The 26,370-nt window shown below is 40.4% G+C and overlaps 1 protein-coding gene across 3 annotated transcripts in view; it reads right to left on the reverse strand.

Annotated features, from left to right (window-relative positions):
- Positions 1-26,370, reverse strand: part of PC (pyruvate carboxylase) — a 93,868-nt gene that overhangs the window by 63,065 nt on the left and 4,433 nt on the right. The window contains exon 1 of one of the 3 annotated variants that reach the window (XM_080912616.1): positions 16,338-16,355. The exons of the other annotated variants lie outside the window; for them this stretch is intronic. The gene's annotated coding sequence lies outside the window, so the exon portion shown is untranslated. Of the gene's footprint in view, positions 1-16,337; positions 16,356-26,370 lie in introns of those variants that run through there. 3 annotated transcript variants of the gene reach the window in all.

Genomic DNA, 26,370 nt, shown 5'->3' on the forward strand with positions numbered 1-26,370 from the left:
AGAACAATAGGTAATTATAACTAACTTGAAATGTGTCTATACTAATGAATTGGAAATAGCAAACATAAATAACCCAATAAGTATTTATAGAATACTTCTTAAGTGCTTGGCATACAGTGACATTTTTTTAAAACCTTACTGTGGGGCAGTGCTGGTGGTGCATGGCTTTCATATCAGCACTAGTAAGGCAGAGGGAGCCAGATCTTTGTGAGTTCACTGCCAGCTTGTTCTACAGACTGAGTTATAGGATACCCAGGGCTACCCAGAGAACCTACTCTAAAAAAAAATTAAAAATGTAAAACAAAAACCAAACAGACTTAGCTCATGTTATCCGATAACTGCATTTATTCTTTTATGAGAACATACACTTACAAGGACAAGTGAGCAGGGAGGCGACCAAACTTTGAACTTGCTGCTTCTGTTGTGTGCTTTAGGTCTCCACCACTGAAACTCTAAGTACAGAGCTGAGTGGGTTTCCACAGATTTACAATACTGTGCAACATCTATTTCAGAACAAACAAAACCAGATACCCCATTCTCTGTTCCTCCTAACCCTGGAAATCACCACTCTGGCTTTCTGCCCATCCTAGTATTGCACAGAAGTGTCACCCAGCATGTGGCCTTTTGTGCCTGGTCTCTGTGACAGCAGTATTCTTAAGCTTCACCCAGGCTGCAGCAAGTTTCAGTGTTTCGTTTTTTTCTTGCAGCTGAATAAGAATCCATTCATTAGGTAATGAAACTTTGGGTTGATTCCATTTGAGAGCTATTATGAATAATAACAATGTGAATTCTCATCTGTGGCCAACTTAGTTACTTTGTGGGCTCTTTGTCCCCATCCTCTATCCCCCTGATTTCACTCCCTATCACTAGACAAAAGAGAAAGAAGGATAGAAGAAAGAGAAAGAGATTAATGAATTTAATTTCTTTGTTTCTTCTTTGAACACAACTACTCACAAACCATCATCAACCCCCTGAACAAGCAACAACAACTAACTCCACCTATTAGGGCCCTAGCATTTATATACCCTCTGAAAATTTCCCAGAATTCCAAATATCACACAATCACAGAAACTATCTACAAATGGCAAAACCATGCCTCTGCTAGAGCACAAGGCAATCAGCTGCTGTGGACAGTGCAAAGCAGCCTCATGTCCCCATATCTTTGATTAAGACAAATGCATGTTCTTATAATATTTCTGTGTTTTTTTAAAGAAACCAAAATCCCAGAGCTGTCACTTTTATACAATACATTTTAAATATCTACTTTAGTGCAAGAGCATTGAATCCAGGGTCTCATTCATACTAAGTACGTGTTTTACCTCTCAGCTACCACCCTGATGTTTAAATGTATAACTTAAATTGTCTGGGTTAGTCTTCCTCGTTATGTTTGATTGAACCCAACAAACTGACTCTATGACTCAACTATCAACCATACTGCCATAGTTTGGACCTATAATGTTCCATAAAGGTCTTGGTATTTGTGTTAACTAGGTTTCTGTTAACCTGACACAATCTAGAGTCATCAGATTGCCATGTAGCGAAGTCTGGGGCATTTTCTCGAATGATGGAACTGTGGCTACTACCAGGCCTGGCCAGATTGTATAACAAAGCAAACAAAAACAAAAATAGGAGGAGCAAGCCAGTATGCAGCAATCCTCCACGTCTTCTTTTGGTTCCTGTCCCAAGTTCCTGCCTTGATGCTTGCGCCCCAGCAACTGATTGTTAGCTTGAAGTGTAAAAACCCTTTCCTTCCTAAATTGTTTTTGGAAGTAATAAAAACCTAATTGATGCAGCGTTGACAATTGGTCCAGAGTCTATACCATTAGTAAATATTTAGACCTTTAAGAGGTGAGGCCTAATGAGAGGCGTTGGACATGGGTCCTTGAGGGGAATCGTGGTGTCCTAGCCCTTTCCTCTTGGACTGGAATATGAGGTAAACATTTTTTCCACCAGAAGTCTGGACCACAGTGCTATCTTGGCATAGTCCCAAAAGCAATGGAGTGATCAATCATCAACTGAAACTCCAAAGCTGTGAGCCAAAATAAGCCTCTTTCCTTTATGAGCAGATCTCTGGTATTTGTTACAAAAGAAAGCTGACTAACCCACAGATCTGTTCATCCCATTTTTATTCTGGGATGTAGAGGTGGGCTGGATGGTAAGAGAAGCAACAGAAAATTTAAAGTCACTGTTTAAAAATCTTGGGAGATGTTTCAGTGGGCAAAGTGCTTACATGTGAACCTGTGCTTGGATCCCCAACACTCACATAAAAACTCAAGCATGGCTGTGTATACACATAACTATAGTGCCAATGGAGAAACACAGACAGGAGGCATGTTGCAGCTTGCTAGGTGCCAGTTTAGGGGGAAAAAAAGGCAACCCCCAGGTTCAGGTAGACCCTGTCTCAAAAATAGAGAAACAATTGAGGAAGATAACAACATTTATTCCTTGCCTCTGCACCCACACATGTATACTCACATGCATGCACACACAAGGATGTGCGAAACACACACACACCTACATACACACATACATAGACACCCACATGCACACACACACACCTACATACACATATACATAGATACCCACATGCACACACACACACCTACATACACATATACATAGACACCCACATGCACACACACACACACACACCTACATACATATATACATAGATACCCACATGCACACACACACACCTACATTTACATATACATAGACACCCACATACACACACACACCTACATCCACATATACATAGACATCCATATACGAGTACACACACACATACAAATGCATAAAATGTGAGGTACTAACTTCAAAGACAGAAAACAACCTCCTCACTTTTACTCCCTCCTGTCCACACAGCCTTGTAAAAGAGTGTTCAAGAACAGTAAGTAAAAATACTACAGGTTTTGTCAATGCTTTACTATAAAGCAAGGGCTCTGATACATACACCAGGCTTTTCTTGAGAAACCAGACCAACTCCATCTTGGGTTCAGGCTCCATCTTAGAAAACCTGACCTAAGGTTGAACTCAAGCTAATCAACAAGCCTGCACCTAGAACTAGTTTCCAGGTTACTCCCCAAGTCTTCACCTAGCACTAGTTTCCAGGTCACTCCCTAACCACCAATCAGGAGGAAAGCAGAAGTTACAGACTCCCAACACCAGCCAATCATTTTAAAGGGCAGCAAATTCCATAATAACCTCCCAGTCAGATGTGTGCCACTCTGAATACCCCTTGCTTGTTTGCTTGCTTCTATAAATGCTTGCTTGGAACTGGGCTTGGGGCTTCACCCTCCTGTCCTGCATCAGGGTCAGTGGTGAGCTCAAGCTCGAGCTTGAATAAAAAGACCCTATGAGATTGCATCGCAATCAGTTCCTTGGTAGTCTTTTGGGATTTTGAGAAATGGGCACAACACTCTGAAGCTACATTAGACTAAAGGCAATGTCAGGTGGGCAAGCATGCAGAGAACCTCAGCCCACAATTAATGTACAGTGAGGTGCCCAGGAAGGCAGCAGAGCAGAACATAGAGAACAAGGAAAGTCTGTAGAACTATGGATGTACAACAATGGGGAGGGTGCTCACCTAGCATGCACAAAGCCCGGGCTTTGATAACTAGCACTGCATAAACTAGGCATTATAATTCTGGCACTCAAGAAATAGAAATGGAATGATCAGGAGCTTCAGAGGCATCCTCAGCTACATAGAAGATGCAAATCTAGCCTAGGCTAAATGAGACAGTTTCAAAAAAGTTTGTAGAATGAAGACTAACTGCAAGAAGAGAATATGAAGAAAAACTTACATGCAGAAATAGAAACAGACTACATCTAAGACCTGTAATATTGGCAAAGAGAGGGAAATATACCTAGAAGAAGAAAAAAAGTACATCAGTTCTTCTGATTCAAATGATGATGGAGATGGAAAAGGGTGTATTATGTTTGATAATAACACAGTAAGACACCTGTGATGTGTCTCTCCTTAGGCCGTCAAACCTGCTACATTCAGAAGCTGAGCTGTGGCAATCATGGCTACTCTGTCAAGTGCAAGGGAAAGTAAAAAGAGTAACTCAGCATTAAGGCCAAAAATGAAACAGGCCAGTGTATTAGTCAGGGTTCTCTGTAGAGTAACACAACTGAGAGAATGAATATATATATGGAAAGAGTATTTATTAGAGTGGCTTACAGGATGTGGTCCAGCTATTTACCTGTATTAAGTCCAAGAAGCTGTATGTCTCACTAATCTTCAATATATGCCAGAATCCTGAGGAATTGGGCTTTAATGTCTGTCAGTGAAGGAATGAACCTGCCAGCAACAGTGAGGGCAAGCAGGAAAAGAGCAGGAGCTTCTTTCTTCCATATCCTTTATATAGTCTGCCACTAGAAGGTGTGGTCCAGATTAAAGATGAATTGTTGCACTCCAAATTATTTCATTAAGAAAAATCCCTCATTGGTGCACCCAGCCATTTGGGTTTCAGTTAATTCCAGATATATTCAAGTTGACCAAGAACAGCTGTTTCAACCAGGAAATAAGGTCACCTTAAGAACTATACCCTGAGATTCCTAGATAGGTCCAGGGAGAAACAATATCTAAGCCCCAGCAGACAGCTTTGCAGCACCCAGTTCATCTTAAACACATCAATAACTCTAGCTGGTGTGGTGCTGCACACATAATTCCTGTACTCTAAAGGTTGATACAGGAAGATTACCATGAGTTCAAGGTTATCCTGAGCTAAATTGTAAAACCCTGCCTCAGAGATAACAAAAACCGGCTGGAGAGAGGCTAGGAAGACGGCTCAATAGTTAGGAGCACTGGCTTTTCGAGAGGACCCAGGTTGGATTCCCAGAGTCTCAATATCCACATGGCAGCTGTTTGTATCTCCAGCTTCAGAGGACCTAACAACCTCTGGAGGCACCATTCACACAGTGCACAGACATACATGTAAGCAAAACGCCCATACATGTAAAATAAAATAAAATAAATAAATCTGGGGGTGAGGGTGCAACACTAGAGAGACAGCTTAGTAACTAAGAGTGTTCGCTGCTCTTCCAAAGGACTCTAGCTCGGTTTCCAGCAGCCATATCAGCTCACAACCATGTTACTCCAGCTCTAAGGGTTCTAATATACTTTTCTGTCCTGCATAGACACTATGACTTTCACTTATATAGACACACACATACTTGGCCTACATCACAGAGATTCACTTGCCTCTGTGTACTAAATGCTTGAATGAAAGGCATATACCATTACACCCAGCTAAACACATACTTATAAAATGCTGTCAATTGATCATGTGGCAGTTTATTCCTGATTTAACTTGAATGACAAGATATCAAAACTAGCTCAAGACCGGGGATAGATCCTCTGAAAAGCCAGAAAAATGTGGGGCTTATCCCCCTCCCAAGGCAATTCCCTGGCAAGAGAGGGTGAGCCAGAGAACAAGGGGCCTAGGAAAGAGACCATACAGGCAGGACGAGGGAGAGCTGATGGGTGCTACACTAGACAGAGCAGCACAACAGAAAGAACATGCAAGAAGGGATGACTGCAACCGCCGGACTCAGACGGCAGTTAATAAAATGGAGCAACAAATGTTTTTGAATTCCAGCTGAGGATGGCAGCTCAGCAGTGTAGTGTTAGCCTGCTAGCCTAGCATGTGTACAAGAGGTGCCACAAAACAAAAAATAAATAAATGAAAATAAAAGACCCACAGGGAAAAGTGAAAGGGGGAAAGGAACATAAGAAAAGAATACAATGGAAATGCAGCAGGAATTCTGGGGAAAAGCAGTTTCGTTGTTTTGGAGTGATCATCAGTGTAGCAGAACTCTGTAGAAACAGGAACACTGAGAAGTAATATTTAGATCCCAAGACCAAACCAGGGGAGGTTTCCATGCCTCCTTTCCCAGGAGAAACATGAGAAACAGAAAGCTGCCCCTCCTTCTGGTATGTCTAATGAGCAGGTCTTTGAACTTCCCTGGGCTGAGGTGGCTATATTCCGTCCTATCTACAGCAGCCCAGAATCAGATGATAGGTAGGTATTTGAGAAGGCTTAAGACACCACAAAAGGATGGCTTCTGGAGGTATGCAGAAGATAGCAGGTAGCCTTTTTGATAGCAGATGTGAATACCATATACATTGTTTTAAGAAAACAAGAATGAGGCTAGTGACCAGAGTAACAACAAAGGGTTTCACAATCTACACAGGAACACACACACACACACACACACACAAAATGTGGAATTATCTTGGGAATTTCAGAAATCAAAGGCTAAGGCAGCTGGAAACAAACACTATGACTTGCAACAAAGTACAAGAAGGATCAGGGTTTGATGTGTTGGGGTAACCTTTTTCACATTGTATGATGATGCATCTCTGTGTTTTCAATATCTCATTAAACTATCTCATTAAACCAAATCCCTCAGACACTTCCCAATCATCTTGCCTGTGTGCTATCCTGCTCTGTAAGCAATCTGCCCATACTGCCCAAAGCTAGAACTGATTGAGCCCCAAGGCCAGGCCAAAGGAACATAGGCCAAATGGACCACAAATCTTTAAAACCTGAGGGGTGGATGGAACAGAAAGACTCCAACTCTCACTATAATTCAGAAATCCATGACATGTGAGAATCAGACTCCCAGCCCCACACACTGCAGTTCTGGGCAGAAACCCTTCCAGCTGCCCCACCGTATCCCTGTGAGGGGGCTGCTTCACTGTTCAGGTGTGAGCTGGAGACTCCTGGGAAGGAAAACCAGAGCTGTAAGACACAGGGTCCCATGGGCTTCAAAGGCAAGCAAGTTTCCCAGAAGGTATATAAGTGACTGTCCATCCTTCCTACTGAAAACAACATTTGTGAACAAAATATATATTGAGAGGATAAACACATCCCACATATACATACTTTTTAAAAGTATAAACAAGTCAGCAAGGAAATCCAGACTACTCAGGTGGACACCTAAGAGAAGGCAGAAATCCAGAGGCAAGTAACCATTGTAATTTGCAGAACCAGGGAAACCTGAGCTTTAGTTTTCAAAGCCTCAAAAGGGCACAGGGCACATCACCAGTGTTCAGCCAAGTGGAAAATCTAAGGAGAGCATACCCCATGTCCAGTTGGGATTTCCGAAAGATACCCACAGAATTATTTCCGAAAGATACCACAGAATACCCTCAGCTATTCCCCCTCCCCCTGGAACTATCTGCAGGAAAATCAAGTGTGATTCCTATCACAGATCGAGGTAAAAGGTAACTCACCTCAATAATTTGAGATTGCAAGGTAGCTCTCACATGAACCTGAGATCCAAATTCTGACACCTGAGAGACCACAAAATACTCAGTGCTGTGTACTGATGGTGGGAAGATGAGTCCCATATAACCTAGATTAGGTGGTCCAGCAATTCCTTTCCTAATTTATATCCTGGAGCAATGCTTGCTCAAATGTATTAGGAGCCCTGAACAAGAATTTCACAAAAGTACCATTTTTAGGAGTAAAATAAAGGTAAAAGTCAAAAAGGCTCCTCAGTAAGACCAAGAACAAATACACAGGGGTAGTAGAGCTGGAAACCCTACAACAGTGAAAAAGAGGAACTCAGTAGGTGAGTTGCAAAAATAACATGTCCAAGGTCTGGATAAAAGGGGCTTTGGCAGAAAGGAAGTGCAAGAGGAAATATGTAGGACGGCAAATGTTTTTAAGGAGTCTTTATGTATTAATATGCAAATGCCTATGTGTATGTGTGTATCTATGTATGTGTGCCACATGTATGTAGTGCCCTTGGAGACCAGAAGAGGGTATTAGATCCTCTGGAACTGTCTTTAGATGATTGTTAGATACCATGTGGGTGCTGGAAAGCAAACTGGAATCCTCCTCAAGAGCAAGTGCTCTTAACCTCTGAGCCATCTCATCAGCCACTACACTTCTATTTTAAACAGACACATGTCTCTAAAAGACTAGAGAAGATCGTTGCAGCCAGAGTGAACCTACAGAGAGAAAAGCGGAATTATTCTCTAAAGAAAACAAAAAGACTTTGATACACTGAGATGTTAATTCCAGATTTAAATATTACTCAGTTAAAAATCAGAGATTTGAAAAGTTAAATACAGTTTGGACCTCCACTTGGTAACCTATTACTAGGCAGTTAGGTCCAAAGATGTCATTGTTGAAAACTTACCTTAGTAACCCTAGTTTCTTGACCTCACAGTAAAAGCAACTTCCCTTATTGCAGGTGACTACCCAGAAAGCAAAACTCTAGTCCATCCAAGCCCAGGGTCCCTCAGAGACTTCTTGAATGGACTCAAGAAGTGATGGGTCTCTTGGGCCCCCCCTAGGTGGGTTGATCTGGATAAAAATATGTTCTTTGGGATCCATGAGTCTGTAAAGAATAACCTTACTCACCTTTATACCAGAAATGTCTTTAATCTGAGAAGCAAGTCAGCCAGAGAGGCATCAAATAGGCCAGATGCTGGTGACACAGTTTAGTTTGTCACTTTGGCCTCAAAGTGGTATCTGATATCCCCACCTGTCCTTTCAGCTGACCAACTTTGTCCCCAAGCCACACAGGAACCATGGAAACCAAAACTTGGGAGAATAATAGGAAAGAGAGTTATTTAGAAGGAAGCTGGCAAGATGGCTGTGAGAAAGAAGACTTGCCACCAAGCCTGACAATCTACATTTGATCCCTGAATCCCATGGCAGGAGAACCAGCTCCTATAAACTGACCTCCATATATGTGTGTATACACACACATATATGCACACACACGCACACAAAAATGAAGATAAAAATATTAAATCAATTTTAAAAAGTAGTGGAGTTTTATTTTGTTTTTTAATTTTTACTTCTATTTACGTTTTGTGGGGATTTTTTTGTTTTGTTGGTTTTTTTTTTTTTTTTTTTTTTTTTTTTTTTTCTGAGATAGGATTTCTCTGTAGCCTTGGCTGTCCTAGAATTCCCTCTGTAGACCAAGTTTTGAACTCAGAGATCCACCTGCCTCTGCCTCCCAATTGCTAGGAAAAAAACATGTGCTACCACATTGGACCTAATAAAAAAAGGTGTTTTGTTTTTGGTGTTTTGGGCTTTTTGTTGTTCTCTCTCTCTCTCTTCTCTCTCTCTCTCTCTCTCTCTCTCTCTCTCTCTCTCTCTCTCTCTCTCTCTCTCTCTCTCTCGTTTTTTAAGTCAGGGTTTCTCTGAGTAGCTCTGACTGTCCTGGAACTATGTAGACCAGATTGGCCAGAACTCACAAGAGATCTGCTTGCCTTTTCCTCGAGTGCTGGGATTAAAGGCACACACCATCACAACTGGCCCAACTAATTTAATATTTGTTTGGGTTTATTTTTTTTGTTTTTCCATACATGGTCTCTCTGACCATCCTAGAACTTGCTCCATAGAGCAGGCTGGGCTTAAATTCAAGAGATACACCTGTCTCTGTCTCCCTAGAGCCAGAATTAAAGGCATACACCATCACTGGCCAGCCTCTTTTAATCTTGAGCTTGTTAGACAAATGCTCTGTCACCCCTAAGATACATTTCCAGCCATCTTAAAAATGTTTTTTATTGGAGGGCTAGAGATTAGCTCAGCAGTTAGGAGCACCAGCTTCTCTTCCAGAGGTTCAATTCCCAACAACCATATGGTAGCTAAACCATCTATAATAAATTTTGATACCCTCTTCTGGCATGCAGGTGTACATGCAGAGAGCACTCATGTACATAAAATTTTAAAAACCTTTTTATTATCTTTATGTTAGGTAGAGAGACTGTGTCTCAAAGACAAAGCAAATAATAGATAGATGGATGGATGGATGGATGGATGGATGGATGGATGGATGGACGGGCGGACAGACAGACAGACAGACAGATAGAGCGCTAGAATGAAGCTCAGTGGTAGAGTGCCAAAAAACTCAAACCCCATGTTCATATTACTGGAAGAAACCTTGTATTAGTCAGGTTTTCTATTCTTGCACAAAACATCATGACCAAGAAGCAAGTTGGGTACGAAAAAGTTTATTCAACTTACACTTCCACATTGCTGTTCATCACCAAAGGAAGTCAGTACAAGAACTCACACAGGGTAGGAACTTGGAGGCAGGAGTAGATGTAGAAGCCATGGATGAATGCTGCTTACTGGCTTGCTTCCCCTGGCTTGCTCAGCCTGCTTTCTTATAGAACCCATGACTACCAGCCCAGGGATGGCACCACCCACAATGGGCTGGGCCCTCACCGCTTGATCACCAATTGAGAAAATGTCTTACAGCTGGATCTCATGGGGGCATTTCATCAAGGGAGTCTCCTATCTCTGTGATAACTCCAGTTTGTGTCAAGTTGACACACAAAACTAGCCAGTACAAAGCTGTGTCTGCAAAGGCTGACTGACAAATTAGAAACCAATGATGTGGCTTGGAACAATGGAAGGTCCAATGTTGGAACATTGCAGGTCTAGAGCCTAATTACAAATTATCTTTGACTAGTTTTAGCCCCCTAAATAGTCATTCTTTATTTACCTATGTGTCAGACCTAACATTCTGTAACTAACAGATTAAAAACCTTCTAGAATGTATTAACTTAGCAGACTACTAGCTTCCACTGACCCAAATGCTAAGAACATCATCAGATAACAACTGAGGTCTACAGATTCAATTTCTACATTTTACTGTAATGCACCTCTGTGATATTTCCACCAATGTATTTTAAAATGTCTTGATTTATGACTTTACCTGTTACTACAAAAACTTCATAAAGTTGCTTCCACATGAAAAAAGCATAGAATCTGGTATAACATAAATCTGTGTCCCTGGGACATGGTTGCTCACCCCTATTAGGCTTCAGAATAAACTTATTTTATCCTCCTTGAGGTAAGACCTGTGCTTTCACATTGACATAGAGAAGCAGGCCCAAGCTTCTTCCTCTCAGGGATTCCAGCACCTTCAGGTCCACACTTGACTCTTCTTTTTACAGGGTCTCCTGCAGCTCAGGCTGACCAACATACAGTTTGTTCTGTAACTAAAGATGACCTGAACATCTGATCCAGTTTAAAAGCCTGGCTTTTTGATAAGCATGTCTTCCCCCCAGGGTGCAACTGCCTGGGTGCCCTTCTCTCTTCTTGCTCAACCCCACTGTGACAAAAGTTCAAAGGCCTACTCCTCCTCAGTACTCCTCTTACTTACCAGATAACCCTAAGCCCATAGATCCCTGTACTCACAGCCTGCTCTCCACAGGGACTCCCATGGTAGCTTCTCCCATGGAGACCTTTCACACAGCAACCAGTTTTCCAGTAGTACAAGGGATAAATAAATTTGTGACACTTCGAATGAGTTATCACATTTGATCCTGTAAGGACAACCTTAATGCCCCTATAAACATGTGACATATTTTAAGAATCCTATGTAAAATATCAGGACTGTGTTGAAAAGACAATGGTAAAATTAAACCATTTCCTATTTTTCTCTGAATTAAGTTCCCATCTTCATATAATTCCTCTATAGCCACAGATGTCTCCTAATAAAGGATCTACTTTAATTTAATTTTTTTTTTTTCAGGACTGAGCCAAATGTAATGGTGTACACTTTAAATCCCATGACTTAGAAGCAGAGGCAAGTGGATCTCTGAGTTTGAGGCCAGGCTAATTTACAGAGAGAAATTCCAGGACAGCCAGGACTATACAGAGAAACCCTCTCTTGAAAAGCAACAACAAATCAGGACTGCTAACCAAATATGGCAGACCATGCCTGTATTCTCAGAAAATAGAAAGCTGAGGTAAGGCGATCAGGAGGTCAGGTCATCCTCAATCACATGGCAAACTGCAGGCCAGCCAAGACACTGTCTCAAGAAAAAAGAAATTTGGCTCTAGCATGTTAAATTAAATCTACAGGAGACCACTGCTTTGAACTAAGCTCCTGAACTGGGTCCCAAAAGACTATTGACTAACAATCAGAATGAAATCACTCATGCTGAGGTTCCATTAAGCTAAAACTAAGCTGTGGACCTGACAATCAGGATTAGAAAGCTAACAGCCAAATTTTGCAAACAGACCAGCTTCAACTGGTATGATAAAGAGGCACCCTCAGCCTTCAACTTCAGGAATCTAGAGGTAACCAGTCATTTATTTTTCTATTGTTCTGTCCCTAAGGTGGAGCCTTAGAAAAAAAAAAAAAAAAAAAAAACTTAAAACAACCAAATTGCCTTTTGGTTTTTGTTTCTTCTGTCTTCAGCCATTTTTCTGTCTATAAAAACAATTTCCCAAATCTGGCACATTGGAACATTTATTTTATTTTGTAGAATGAAGTGTGGCCTGGTTCCAGAATCAAAAAAATGAATCCATTTAGGAGTCTTAAGCTGACTTATAATTTTGTCCCCTGAAAATGTATTCCTACGAAATACTTATCTCTCTGAACCTGAAGTTTATCAACAACTACAGGAACTTCTGCATTCACCAGGCCCAGTGAGATCTGCTCCATGAAACATTATTAACTATAAAATCACACACAGAGAAAGAAAATAGTGCCAACGCAGGAAAAGCTACTTCCATGGGTATGTTTGGGGGTTCCAGTTATGATCAAATCCCAATATGTGGTTGAACCTGGATGGCTGATAGACAGGAAAAGCCTGCCATTATTGAATTCTTAATTTGGTCTCCTTTTTCTTGAGCAAAGAGTGAATTGCTAGCCAGACCTAACAGTACATCACTGTAATCTCAGCTGTTCTGGAGGCTGAAACAAAAGGTTCACAAGTTCAGGGCCTGTGGAGCTATATATGGTGAGTTTAAGATGAGCATAGCAAATTAGCAAAAATTTCCTGTCTCAAAATAAAAAGTGAAAGGGGGTACTGGGCATGATAGTGAGCACCTGTAATCCCAGCACTTAGGAGGTAGAAGTAGGAGGATCAAGAATTAAAGGTTAGGATAGACTCAACAGTTCATCATGTACCTGATATAGCTGTTTCCTGAGAGGCTCTGCCAGAGTCTGACAAATAGGATACTCACAGCCAACCATTGGTCTGAGCACAGGGTTCCCAACGGAGGAGTTAGAGAAAAGACTGAAGGAGCTGAAGAGGTTTGCATCCCATTCAGAACAACAATACCAATCAGACACCCCAGAGTTCCCAGGGACTAAACCACCAACCAAAGAGTACACATAGGGGGACCCATGGCTCCAGCTACATATGAAGCAGAGGATGACCTTGTTGGACATTAATGGGAGGAGAGGCCCTTGGTCCTGTGAAGGTTCAATGCCCCAGTGTAGGGGAATGCCAGGGCAGGAAGGTGGGAGAGCATCCTTATAGAAGCAGGGGAAGGGGGGATGGGATAGGGGGCTTCCGGGGTGGGGGTGGGGAACCAGAAAAGGAAATAACATTTGAAATGTCAATAAAAAATTATCCAATTAAAGAAAAGTAAAAGAATATGTCATACACTTGCAAAGGACCAGGGTTCAGTTCCCAGCACCCACATGGCAGTTTGAAACCATTTGTAATGCCGGCTTCAGGTGTTGTGATGTCCTCTTCTGGCCTCCATGAGCACTGCATATACAAAATTTACAAACATGCTGGCAAAACATTCATCTACATTAAAATATATAAGCAAAAAATCATATATATCAAAATATATAAGCAAAAGATCATAGTAGGCTACATACTGAGTTGGAGGCCAGCCCAAGTTACATGAAATTCAGTCTATAAACAACAACGTAAAAGAAGGCTAGAGGTGTAGTTCTATGCTAAAAAGCATGCCAGGCATACACACAGTCTTGGATTCAAGTCTCAGAACCACAAAAATGTAAAGGAGTTTGACCAATTGTTATTCAGAATATTAACTAACAAACCATTACTAAAGATGGGAGGTCCAGTCCATTTACAACTCAAGCAAGGAGGTAATCACAGCTGAAAGTTTTTCCTCACAAGGCACTGATGTTTATCTTCTAGCCACTTTGGCTTATGGGGAGAAAAGAGTGACTGAACTTATTGGTGGCCCCCTTGTTCATGTTTTGTTAGCACATTTTATCTCACAGTTTCAACTATGACAGACCTGAGTGGTTCTCTGAATTGATCCTAGTTGTAGTTCACTGAGGTATTTAGATATTTAGACTATTTTTTCATTAAGTTTGGAAAGTTTCTAGCTACGATTTTTTTCCGAGTCTGAGCATCTCTTTTCTTTTTAGACTAGAATCCCCACCGTGTGTGTTGATTCACTTGACTACTGCTTGTCTCTAAGATCTTGCTCCTTCCCATTCATTCTTCTTTCTGATTCTCAGGTGAGATGTGCTCCACTTGCCTGTTCTCAACTCTGCTGGTTCTTGCATCTCCTCGCTCTGTTGTTCATCTCCACTAGTGACAGCTTCAGCTCCAGAGCATCTATGTGGTTCTCTTTTGTCCTGTCTGACATATGCTGATGATCTCTTTTCAGAGGTTGGTTTTGGTTTTTGCCTTTCATATTTTCCTTTAGTTCTTTAGATTTATTTAAAATAGAACATTTAAGGAGCTGAAGAGATGGCTCAGAGGTTAAGAGCACTGGCTGCTCTTCCAGAGGTCCTGAGTTCAATCCCCAGCAACTACATGGTAGTTCACTACCATCTATAATGAGTTCTGGTACACTCTTCTGGTTTGCAGGCATACATGCAGGCAGAGTATTGTATACATAATAAATAAACCTTTAAAAGAGAAAAGAATAAAAACAATGGAACATTTAAGCCTTTGTCTAGGTGGATATCATCAGATATCCTGCTTATTAAATATTTACATTATGATTCATAACAGTAACAAAATTATGAAGTAGCAATGAAATAATTTTATAGTTGGGAGTCACTGCGACACAAGGAACTGTTTTAAAAGTCTCAGCATTAGGAAGGTTGAGAACCACTGTACTAGAGAATCTACTATCTAGGCTTCTTTGGGAACAGTTTCTACTGATGAGTTTTTTCTTTTGTGTATGACTTATTTTTTTGTTGTTGAAACAAGAATATATGTTTCAGTCACTTTTATTGGATAAATATATCTCAATTGTTGCACACTTCTGGTTAATTTCCAGAGTTCTGAACAGAAAGATTTTGACCAAATTCACCATTCTTACTCTGCTATTCCTCAGAGATCAATACCTTATGTGGCATTTAGAAAAGGGGTTGTCAGCCTCCAAAACAAACTTTCAGAGAAAACAGGTAAGAGTTAATAGTTAAGTACTTTGCATTCAACCTTAAATGCCAAGTACTATTACATAGTAATATTCTTCTCAGTCTGGCATGATGGTGCACAGCTTTAACCCCAGTGCTTGAGAGGCTGAGGCAGGTGGATCTCTGTGAGTTCAAGGACAGCCAGCACTATGTAGAGAAACCCTTTTTTAGAAAAAGAGACAGGAGAAAGGGGGTGGGGAATATTCTCTATTTAAAAATAAAAAAATTATTTGAGTAATTATTTAAATATTAAAATGGCTAGGGGTATAACTCAACAGTGAAATGCTTGCTTAGCTTGTTTAGCTTGCTTAACATATACAAGGTCCTGGGGTCAATTTCATTACCTCAAAACCAAGGCTAAACTAAACTAAAACATACTGGAAAAAAAACTGAAGTGCAAAGTTGTATTTCTAGCATCCAGAAAAACACTCAGTTTCATAGGTCTTGTTCTGTGGTAATAAAACTAGAGTGACTGTCTGATTAGGGTACAAGAGCTATTTTTAAAGGCCATATTACATTACCCCAAACAGAATACATATAGAAAACCATCTTCTATGAACATTTTGGTAACTTCCAAATTTCTGCTGTAAGAACAGTCATTTGAATACCTTCATATACTTGTTTGATCCACTATACTTCAAGTTGGACTTCTCAATAACAGTCACCCCTAGGTATATGAGGACGAATTAATTCCAGGTCTCATCTTAAATGTCAAACTCTACAGATGCTCAAGTTCCTTCTATAAAATGGCATGTGTACATGTAATCCCCACACATCCTCTTGTAACCTTCATGTCTAAATTACTTAGGATGCCTATAGCAACATCAATGCCATGAAAACAGCTACCATACTCTATAGCTTAGAGAATAATGACAAGAAAAAGAACTTGTCTGAATCCACAGATGTGGGACCCAAAATATGGAAGACCAACTGTATTCTCATATGCCTTTTAAAAAATTATTTGTTGTAATAGATATTTAATCTCACATTGGGGTTTTGATTATTCAGTTCCCAGATAAAAGACACACACTTTTATATTGATAACAAGCTTTAATCATCACTAAAGCTCGGCAGACATCTACCCTCTAAGCTATAGAATGTACTTCCCCATCAATAACCCTGAATTATAACTTGTCATGTTCCATCTGGGCAACTCTTAACTCCAAATGGCCAGCCCTAATGGCCATATTATCATGACTCACCTAGCCCATGGCATCTTCTCTTCTTCCCACACTTTCTCCTTCCTCTCTCCTCACAGTCTCTTCTCAGACCCCCAAGCCTAGGAACCAAAAAACCGTCTCTGTCCTGCCCAGCTATAGGCTGTTAGCATCTTTATTTGCCAAACAAGAATAACTTGGGGGGGGGCAAGGTTACAGAGTGTCTCTTGGGTCTACATGATGATTCTCTCATCTCTGAGGGCAACTAAGCCTTGGGAGGGGGCAGTATTTTAACATTACAGTACATAGCAAAAGACCAAACCTCAGCATTTATTGGCATGTACGTGCATCTGCTTGTCTCTATGTACACTGTGTTTACAGTGCCTGAGGAGTCCAAAGGAGGACATGAGACTCTTTGGAATTAGTTATGGTCAGTTGTGGATCAATATAGGCAAGTCTCTGCAAGAGTAGCAAATGCTCTTAACCATAGAGCCATCTCTTAAACTGCACACCCCTACACCCCCACCACCCCATGCCGCCCCCCTATTCTGTTGTTGCTGTTGCCACTGTTGTTATAAGATAGAGTCTCACTATGTAGCTTTGTCTGTCCAGGAACTCACTACATAGAACTAGCTAGTCTCAAACTCAGAGAAAGACCAATCTGCCTATGCCTCTGCCCACCATGTGCTGGGATGAAAGACATGCACCATCATTCCTGGTCCCTCCCCACACTCTCACTCATACACTTTATCACAGCATCCCTACATCAATTAAAGGAGAAGCATAGACTCATAGGTGCAGTGAGACTACATTTAAAATTCCTACAGACGTACAGTGAAGTCGGCCCTAACACTAGTCCATGTCCATGTCCTCCTTGTCCATGGAGATACATTTCAATATGTCATGGCATGATTAAAACTCCCAGTTATACTGAACCCCATGTGAACTTTTTTTCCCATATACAGTTACCTATAATAAAGTTTCATTTATAGGTTAAGCATTATAAAAAGTTAAAAGTAATAATCAGTAAAATAGAAGTTAGAACAATACACTTCTATGAAAATATTATAAATCTCTATAATAACTTACACTGTGCTTTGTAGTGACAATTTTGGATTCTTAAAAAAAACACAATAATACTATAAGAACATGTTTTTGTTTTAATCCCAGGTGTGGAATATGGGGCTACTTCAGACTGTCCACAGCAGCTGACTATGATTTGCCTCCTGCTCTGGCAGAGGCCTGATTTTGCCAGCTGCAGATACTTTCTGCAATTGTGTGACTTTGGAATTCTGGGGACTTTTCAGAGGGTATTTAAATGCTATGGCCCTGAAGGGTGTGGCAGATTGTTGGCTGGTTTTGGTTGTTGTTGGTCTTGGTTTGTAAAGTTGTCATGAGCAAAGAAGATACAAGAATAAGAACAAATTAGATATCCTGACAGTGAAGATCAAACTTGTCCCCAAAGAACTCAAAGCTCTCAATCACCAGGATGTAACTTATCGATAACATCACCCCCTTTCTTATCCCTGACTTTATTCAGTCCTCTTTCCTTTCCCCTCTATCCTTTTTTTTCTCTATCTAGTGTTAGAGGTTTGAAAGGGTGGAAGACAAAGGGTTGGAGAAGGATGGAAGAAAGATGAACATACAAAGTAGCCAAAAGAACAGGCTTCAAGTGGCACCTGGACATGGCACTAGGCAGAATAAGAAATTTGGTTTCAAATGTCATAGAGGAAATGGCAGGAGATGAAGGAATGGTTTTTTCCCCACTAGAAGCCAACAAAAAACTTATTGTGGCTGCTACTGCTGGGATGGCTTTGCTCCCAGAGGGGATTTTCTGGCATCTTCCTCTTCCTCCTCCTCCTCTCCTCTTCTTCCTATATTGTTTCAAAAAAGTTTAGGACAATGGTTGTGCAACTGGAAAGCTGGGTAGAGGTGGAAGGTTTTGGGAAGCTAGAAGCATTGCAAAAAGAGAGACAAAAAGGCTCAGTCCCAGTGACTGAGCAAGAGAACAGGAGTTTCCCACAGGTGAAAAGAGGGAAAGTGTGCCAGAAGGAGATCTGGTTCAAGAAAAGCTGAAAAGGCAGGAGGACAGGCTGAGGAAACAGTCCATTTTGAAAGAAAGGGTTAATTTCAAATCAACTTCGTTGCCAGAGTGGGAGGAGGGGCAGCCTGGGGTAAAGAAATCATCACCATCAGCTTTCCCAGTAGTCATATAGTATATGCCTGCTAATAGAGTAAAAGAAGGTTAGAATGGCATCCTATAGAAATGATAGATCTAAGGTGTTTTAAACAGGCTCCGGGTCTTATATGGGAAGCACAAGCCTTATGTAAAACAAATTCTAAATAACTGGGTCACTCAAAATAGAATTATTCCCCAAGACTGTAAGGGGACATCTGTAGTAGAGGCTAGTCCACAGTTGCAGTGGGTAACATGTCAGAGGGAAGAGCCTGGAATATTGAGGGGAATTAATATAGTTAAAAAGCAGTTAGTTGCTAGGCAAAGGGTGGTACTCTGATATACAAGATCAGACTTGATTTGAAGACACTACTATAGAACAATGTCACTTTGTGGCTTTAAGAGCTCAGGACAAAGTTGAGGAAGCCAGAAAAGGTGCACCTAATTTACAGGATTATATATAAGTCTCTGGAAAAGCCTTCACTGACTTTTTACATAGATTAGTCTCAGCTGTGAACAAAACCATATCAGACCTTGAAGCAAGACAAATGCTGATTGAGACCTTGGCATTTGAAAATTTGAATACTGAACATAACAAGTTATTAGACCATTAAAGGTGCAGGTACTGCCTATGGACAAGTGGATAAGGGATATGATCAATATTAGTTCTAACGTGTACCATGCATCAAGCTAGAGGTCTTTGATGTCAAAATGCCCAGTGCTTCAATTACAGGACACACAGTCATTTGCAAAGAGACTGACCAAGCTACTAAAGGTCTTAGATCTCAAAATGCCCAGTGTTGTTAACTTTGGGAAATATGGTACTCCACTCCAGAAAAATAAACAAGATATCTATCTCTAAGAACAATGATTTTCCTAAATATAAACCAGAAAGAAGGCCTAGGCTTCCAGGGGTTTTAGGCAATGTTGCAAAGGTTGCCACTGAACCAGTGAGTGTAAGTTCAAGAGAGACACCCAAGGCAATTTCTTACCATCAGAAAACAAACAAAAAAACAAATAAACAAAAAAAAACAGCCTTGGGGTTCTGGCTTGAGACTGCAACAAAAAGTATAAACTGTTTGCCTCTTGTCAACCAAGAAGTAAATTAAATCAGGCTGTATGCTGTACGGATGTATTAACATCAGAATGGAAACCTGCAAATGTTTTGTGTTGAGGACACAAATTTGCTTATATTTCTACAGGAAATAAAGAGCTATGGCTATCATCAAAACCAGTAAAGATTAGAACTAAGTGAGAGACATCACCTGACAATCTTGGCCAATGACCCAGAAAGCATTTGTTTCATTGAAAATGTCTCTGTTTATAAGTTTCCACTACACTCAGCACAATTAAAGGCTTAAAACAGAAGGAGGGGATATGTAGTGACAATTTTAGAATTTGGGCTTCTTTAAAAACCACAGAACTATTACAAAAATATGTTTTTGTTTTAATCCCAGGTGTGGGGATGAGGGGTTGCTTCAGATTGCCCATAGTAGCTGAGTATGATTTACCTTGTACTCTGACAGTGGTATGATTTTGCCAGCTTTACACAGTTTCTGCAATTGTGTGACTTTTGGAATTCTGGGGACACTTCAGGGGATATATAAATGCTAGGGCCCTGAGAGGCGTGGTGGGTCTTTGGTTGTTAGTTGCTGTTGTTTAAAGTTTGTTAAATAGTCATGAGCAAGAAGAAACAAGAAAAGAAGAAATTGGATATTCTGACAGTGAAGGGCAAACTTGCCCCAAGAAACTTGAAGCCCCTAATCAGCAGGAAGTAGCCTAACAAACATTGCCACCCCTTTCTGCCTGCTGACTTTATTCAGAGAGCTCTTTCCTTTTCCCTCTATCCTTTTTTTCCTCCCCTATTTAGTGTTAGGGGGTTGAAAGGGTAGAAGAAAAAGGGTGGAGAAGGGTGGATAAAAAAGGAGAACCCACAAAGTAGCAAAAGACCAGCAGCTACAGTACTCAAAATTTTTGTTTGGTTTTGTTTTGCTTTTTATGAATATTGGTAATTTGCATGTTTGTGTGTGTGTGTTTGTGTGTGTGTGTGTGTGTGTGTGTGTGTTGCACGCACATGCAACCATGTATGCACAGTGCCCTCAGAGCCATAAGAATAAGAAGGCTTTAGATACTCAGGAACTGGAGTTACAGACATTCTTAGCAACCATATGCCTCTCAAGAGCTTGGATTAAAAGTATAAACTATCACAGCTGGCTTGTTCTAACTTTTCTTGTGCTAATGTGAGATCACACAACGTCTACATGATGAGATGAAGAAAAACAGACAGCACAGGCATGGTGGCATGATGTAAAGCTTCTACACAAGGACAGATCACTTACTCAAGCCCTACACTCCAGCACAGTTGATCAACAACCAAGATGGCCATGAAACAGCTGACAGCTGGGTTTTTTAAATAGTATGGCTTTACTGAGCAAAGGGGTAATTTGTATCCTAGGCAGTAAGAAACAGGACACCCAAGAGATTTTATCATGCTACTTAGAACAATGAGTAATTTATAACATAAAATATTTGTGGAATTTTACACTTTATGTTTTTTGGAAACAGGTTAACCACAGATAACTGAAAACAGGCAAAATCAAAATGTTGGATAGCAAAAACTCATAAAACTCTTACAAAGAAAACAGGCTAAATGTCACTTGAAAATAACTTTTTAAGGTTTATTTTATATGTATGAATGTTTGCCTGCATGTATGTGTGCATATGCCTAGCTCCTCAGGCATCGGGAATGGTACATAGACAAATACAGGCAGGCAAAATACCCATATATAAATATTTCTTTAAAAATATTCAAAACAGTTATGGTGGGGGAATCCTGCTGAGGAAGAATCTATAATGTAATCCTGCCAATTTCTCTTCAACTTAAAGGTCTTTTTCTTGAGAACTCAGTAGATCTTCATACTTATCCACATGAGGTCACATAACCACCAGACATTGAGAGAGAAACAACAGCAGAAATAATTCTCAGGAGGTCTACCTTCTACCCCCACAAATTTCCTGGGACCAACCTAAGAACCAGGACAAGAATCCCACATCTATTCACCATCTCAGATTCAAGCTCTAATGAGATTTAATGGCAATGGTTCCTTCAGAAAGACTGGTAACTCTCCCCTAGGCGGTCAGGGAGAGGCCAGGTGGTCACCTGTCAGAGGAAGGACTGTATGCAGCACCAATTCCAGTTGCAGGTCTTCTTGGTAACTAAACTTGACTGAGCAAAAAGTAATTCTTACATTCCACACTCTCTTTTTGAAAAAAAGAAAGTATGAAATAGTGAGTGGAATACCAGACCTAGACTTGGAAGACAGGGACCCAAATTCTAGCCCTGCTGAGTCACTGACATGAATTTTGCAACTGGTCATTGGTCAAACAACATCTTAACAAACACAAAGGACCCAAGTTCTACTTACTTAGTATTCAAACTCTAACTATGTTGTAGGAAATAAAGCCATAAGTATATAAATCAAATCCAGTTCATGGTTTCAGCCTCTGGTAAAGAACCGGGGTTACAGGAGAAGGAATTAAGCTATGGTGTTTTTATCCAGAGCCCACGAGTTGTAAGGCCACCCTATTTAGAGGCAAAATGATAGTGAATCATGGATCTGCTTCATAGCCATATTCAAAAGCTAAGACCTAATTTCATCTGAGCCAAGTGTCCCTAAATTATGAGAAAAAAATATCCAGTTTCAGGGGAAATACCAAAAGTTTCTTAAGAAAGTAATGGGTCACATAATTGTTTCCTTATTCAGAGCTTCCAAATTCCAGAAAGATATAGAATTAAGTGCATATGTACAGAGTTAAAGAGTATTACTAATTTTGTGTTAGAAATTTTGCTAGGCAGTGGTGATACATGTCTTTAGTCCCAGCACTCAGGAAGCAGAGGCAGGTAGATCTCTAAGTTCAAGGCCATCCTCATCTACAGAGAAAGTTCCAGGACAGCTAGGGCTACACAGAGAAACCCTGTCTCGAAAGAAAGAGAGAGAGAGAGAGAGAGAGAGAGAGAGAGAGAGAGAGAGAGAAGAAGAAGAAGAAGAAGAAGAAGAAGAAGAAGAAGAAGAAGAAGAAGAGAAGAGAAGAGAAGAGAAGAGAAGAGAAAAGAAAAGAAAAGAAAAGAAAAGAAAAGAAAAGAAAAGAAAAGAAAGAAGTCTGTTGTGTTGGGCTTGGGATGTAGCCCAGTAATAGAGCACATGCCTAACATGCATAAGGCCCTGGAGTCCATCCCTAGTATCTCCCTATATCTGCACATTAGCTGGTACTCTATGTGCTTTAAGGAATGTTGGATAGGCATGGTAGAACATGCTTATAATTCTAGCACTTGGGAGGCAAAGGCAGGAGGATCACAAGTTCAAAGCCAGCCTGGGATACATAACCTGGGCTATACAGTGAGAAGAAAAGACTGATCTCATAGCACACAAACACATGAAAAAACATTCCACATCATGATAGTTATTAGGAAAATCTAAGCTGAAACCACAATGAAATGCCATAGTATACATTTTAAATTTGAAATTTTTAAATTGAAAAAATTGTTGATTTCTAATGCTGGAGAAGATGAAAAGTGACTAGAATTTTCTATTACTGACAGAAATAAAAAGCAAAATAACCACTTTAGAAGGTTTTAATAGCTACCTGTGATCCAACTATTCTACTCCTAAAAAAATATCCATTAAAACACACAAACAAACCACCCTGAACACAGACAAAGCACTGTAGATCAGTTTTAAAGTGCTTGACCAGCATTCACTCACACACACATACATACAAACCAGTAGAAATTTTAGATCTGAAGCCATAGTTCACCACTAGAGCACTTGCCAAACTAGACTTATACACCAATGATCCCAGTAGCTTTATTTGGAATTTTCAAAAACTGGAAGTGACTGAGAAGACCAAGTAAAGGGATAAGTTATATAATGTCCATGTAAGAGAATAGCTATTCAACAGTAAAAATAAATGAACTATTGATACATGGACATGTTTTAAAATGTTTATACTGAATAAAAGAAGGCAGACAAAGTAGAAATGATCCTAAGTCAGTTCCAGAAATATGCAACCCAATCTCCATAAACAGAAAGAAGTTTCGTGGTTACTTGAGAGTGAAGGAGACAGAGAGATATTCCTATCAAGCTAGCTTGGCAAAAAGCATTGCCCTTTTAGAAGACCCACATTCAGTTCCCAATACCCAGGCAGGTGGCTCACAGCTACCAGCTTTAGCTCCAGTGTGATCTGACTCCTCTGGCCTCCATGTGTCTATACCTGCACAGACACACACACACACACACACACACACACACACACACACACACACACACACACACAAATAAAATAAATCTTAAATAAACCAGTATAGGGCTGACCATGGTACTTCATGCCTATAATTCTAATACTCCTGAGGCTAAGGCCGGATTACTACAAGTCAAAGCTAGCTTGTGCTATATAGTAAGTTCTAAGCAGCAGAGTAAAATATTGTCTCAAAAACAAACCCTAAAAATTAAAAAAAAAAAAAAATAGGGCTGCAGACATGGCTCAGTGGTTAAGAGCACTGACTGCTCTTCCAGAGGTCATGAATTCAAATCCCAGCAACCACATGGTGGCTTACAACCATCTCTGAAGACAGCTACAGTGTACTCATATAAATAAAATAAGTAAATACTAAAAAAAAATTTAAAAAATAAATAAATAAAACATAACAGGAATGTTTAAGACAATTTAAGAGTTGGCTTAATATATTAGATTTATAAGAGTAATTAAAATATTAAGGGATTTTTAATCAGGCAATTGAAGAAATAATAAAATAATTAAGGGAAGGTGACTGTAATTTATAAATTCAATTTAAAACTTTCAAATGAGCTTAATCAATTATTCAAAGGAGACTAACAATCAAAAGGCCTTTCAAAGGGATTATTAAATTTTTCTAAAATCATAAACAGGATGGAAAGTTTCAGTGTTTACACTTAGAGAGTTGAACTTAAAAGTCCTTAAAGAACTAGATGTTTTAATTTTCAATTTTAATAATGCAAAACTCATACTTTTCAGTTTGGCATGGTGGTGCCTGCCTTTTTAATCCCAGTACTCAGAAGGTAGAGGGAGGCAGATCTCTGGGAGTTTGAAGCCAACCAAGACTATATAGCAAAACCATGTCTCAAAAACAAAAACAAAAACAAAAACTTTTCAAACAAAATCACTATGAATGATTTGGCATTTCTCAAAGCTCCATGGGTCAGGCTGGGGTGTGGCACCAAACATGCTACTCACCCTTCCTGGAAACTCACCTAGTCACTGAGGCTTCCAGAATCTCAGTTCTCTCATGCAGGAAAGGAATGCCTCTCAAAATAAATACATTTACTTTAATGATATATTATTAATAAATTTCTTATCAGTGGATAGCACATCAGTGGACAAAACACTCAGAAATGTAAAGCAAGTGCCAAATATAAGAAGTGACAGCCACAGTCTTACAGCTAATTGCAACAGGCCCTGGACTGACTAATGACAGACAGGGGAAAGGAGACTTAAGCATGACTCAGCACAGCCAGCTCATGGAATTTTCCCTGCAACCTCAGGTTGGAATGCCATGTTGCATGTCGGTTGGGAGAAAAGTCTGGCCTAGCCTACACTAACATAGCTAGAGCAAGGTTATTTCCAGCAGTCTTGGCATATCCCAGGCTGGGCCGGAGTCCTGATAACAAATTAACACAAGAAGTAACTAACATACAAGCTGCAGGCTAAGGTGCGTTGGGAAACCTGGGTTCTGTCTTCTAATAGGATACTTAATAACAACATCAGACACCCACTTCCTTCTGAGAGCCCCAGGAGAAAGGACACAGCTAAGATAACAGAGTCTTGGTTACTGTAACCAAGAAAAGCTCTGGGGAAATAGCAGGGCTCTGGGAACAGATGAGCAGAATAAACTTTGACAACACGAGAGTAGTCCTTTCTTGGCTACTAACTTTCTCTTCTAACTGATAGATTTGTCTTCTGTAAAAGATGACAGTCATAAAAAACAACAGCATCAGCATCCTGGATTCTGCTCATGAACCTTCTCTGGGCTTCATTTTCTTCCATACCTTGGCCCATACTAATGATTAGTGTACAGAGCCAGAAAAGAGAAGTGAGTGGGGGAAAGCATGATAGTGTCACACATCAGCAGAATAGACCATTTCCAAAAGGTGCCCATCCATGTTTTCTCCATGGACTTTGTAAGGAGACTGTGGTAGAGTTAAAAACACCTACTACTGACCCAAGGCCTAGGACAAGAGGAATGTGGAACATCTCAAAAGTGACCAACTCTAGACTGGAGAAATGAATGGGTCAGCAGCTAAGAGCACTGGGTGCTCTTCCAGAAGACTCAGGTTTGGTTCCCAATACCCAACACAACCATCTGTAGCTCTAGTTACAGAAGGATATAGCACCTTCTTCTGGACTCCTCAGGAACTGTATTCATGTAGTGCACAGGCAAAACACCCATACACATAAAATCTTGAGGGGAAGGGGAGGAATGATAACTCAAGAACTCATGAATCGAGAAGGGCATCCTGAGAAAATTCTTTGCCCAATTAGTAGAAAACAAGAAAAATCCCTGTACAAAGAGATCTCTACCCCACAATAAACATAAGCTCTGGAGAAAGGTGAACAACGAAGTCCCCAGGGTCCCAAGCTGTGAAACAAGGAGAACAGCTCAGAGAGAGGAAAAGAGTGTCTCTTCTTACAAACCAGAGACAGACATGGGCCCAAGCCATTGCATTAGAACTCAGGGTGAGCAGATGCACACATTGATTTCCCAATGACTGTAACCTAGAGAAACCCCAAGGGAGAAGCATTGAAGAATGATAGGTTTACTGGGCATGATGGTACATGCCTTTACTCAGGAGGCAGAGATAGGAAAAA

Source organism: Micromys minutus (genome assembly GCF_963924665.1).
Source record: "Micromys minutus genome assembly, chromosome: 2".
Lineage (NCBI taxonomy): Eukaryota > Metazoa > Chordata > Mammalia > Rodentia > Muridae > Micromys > Micromys minutus.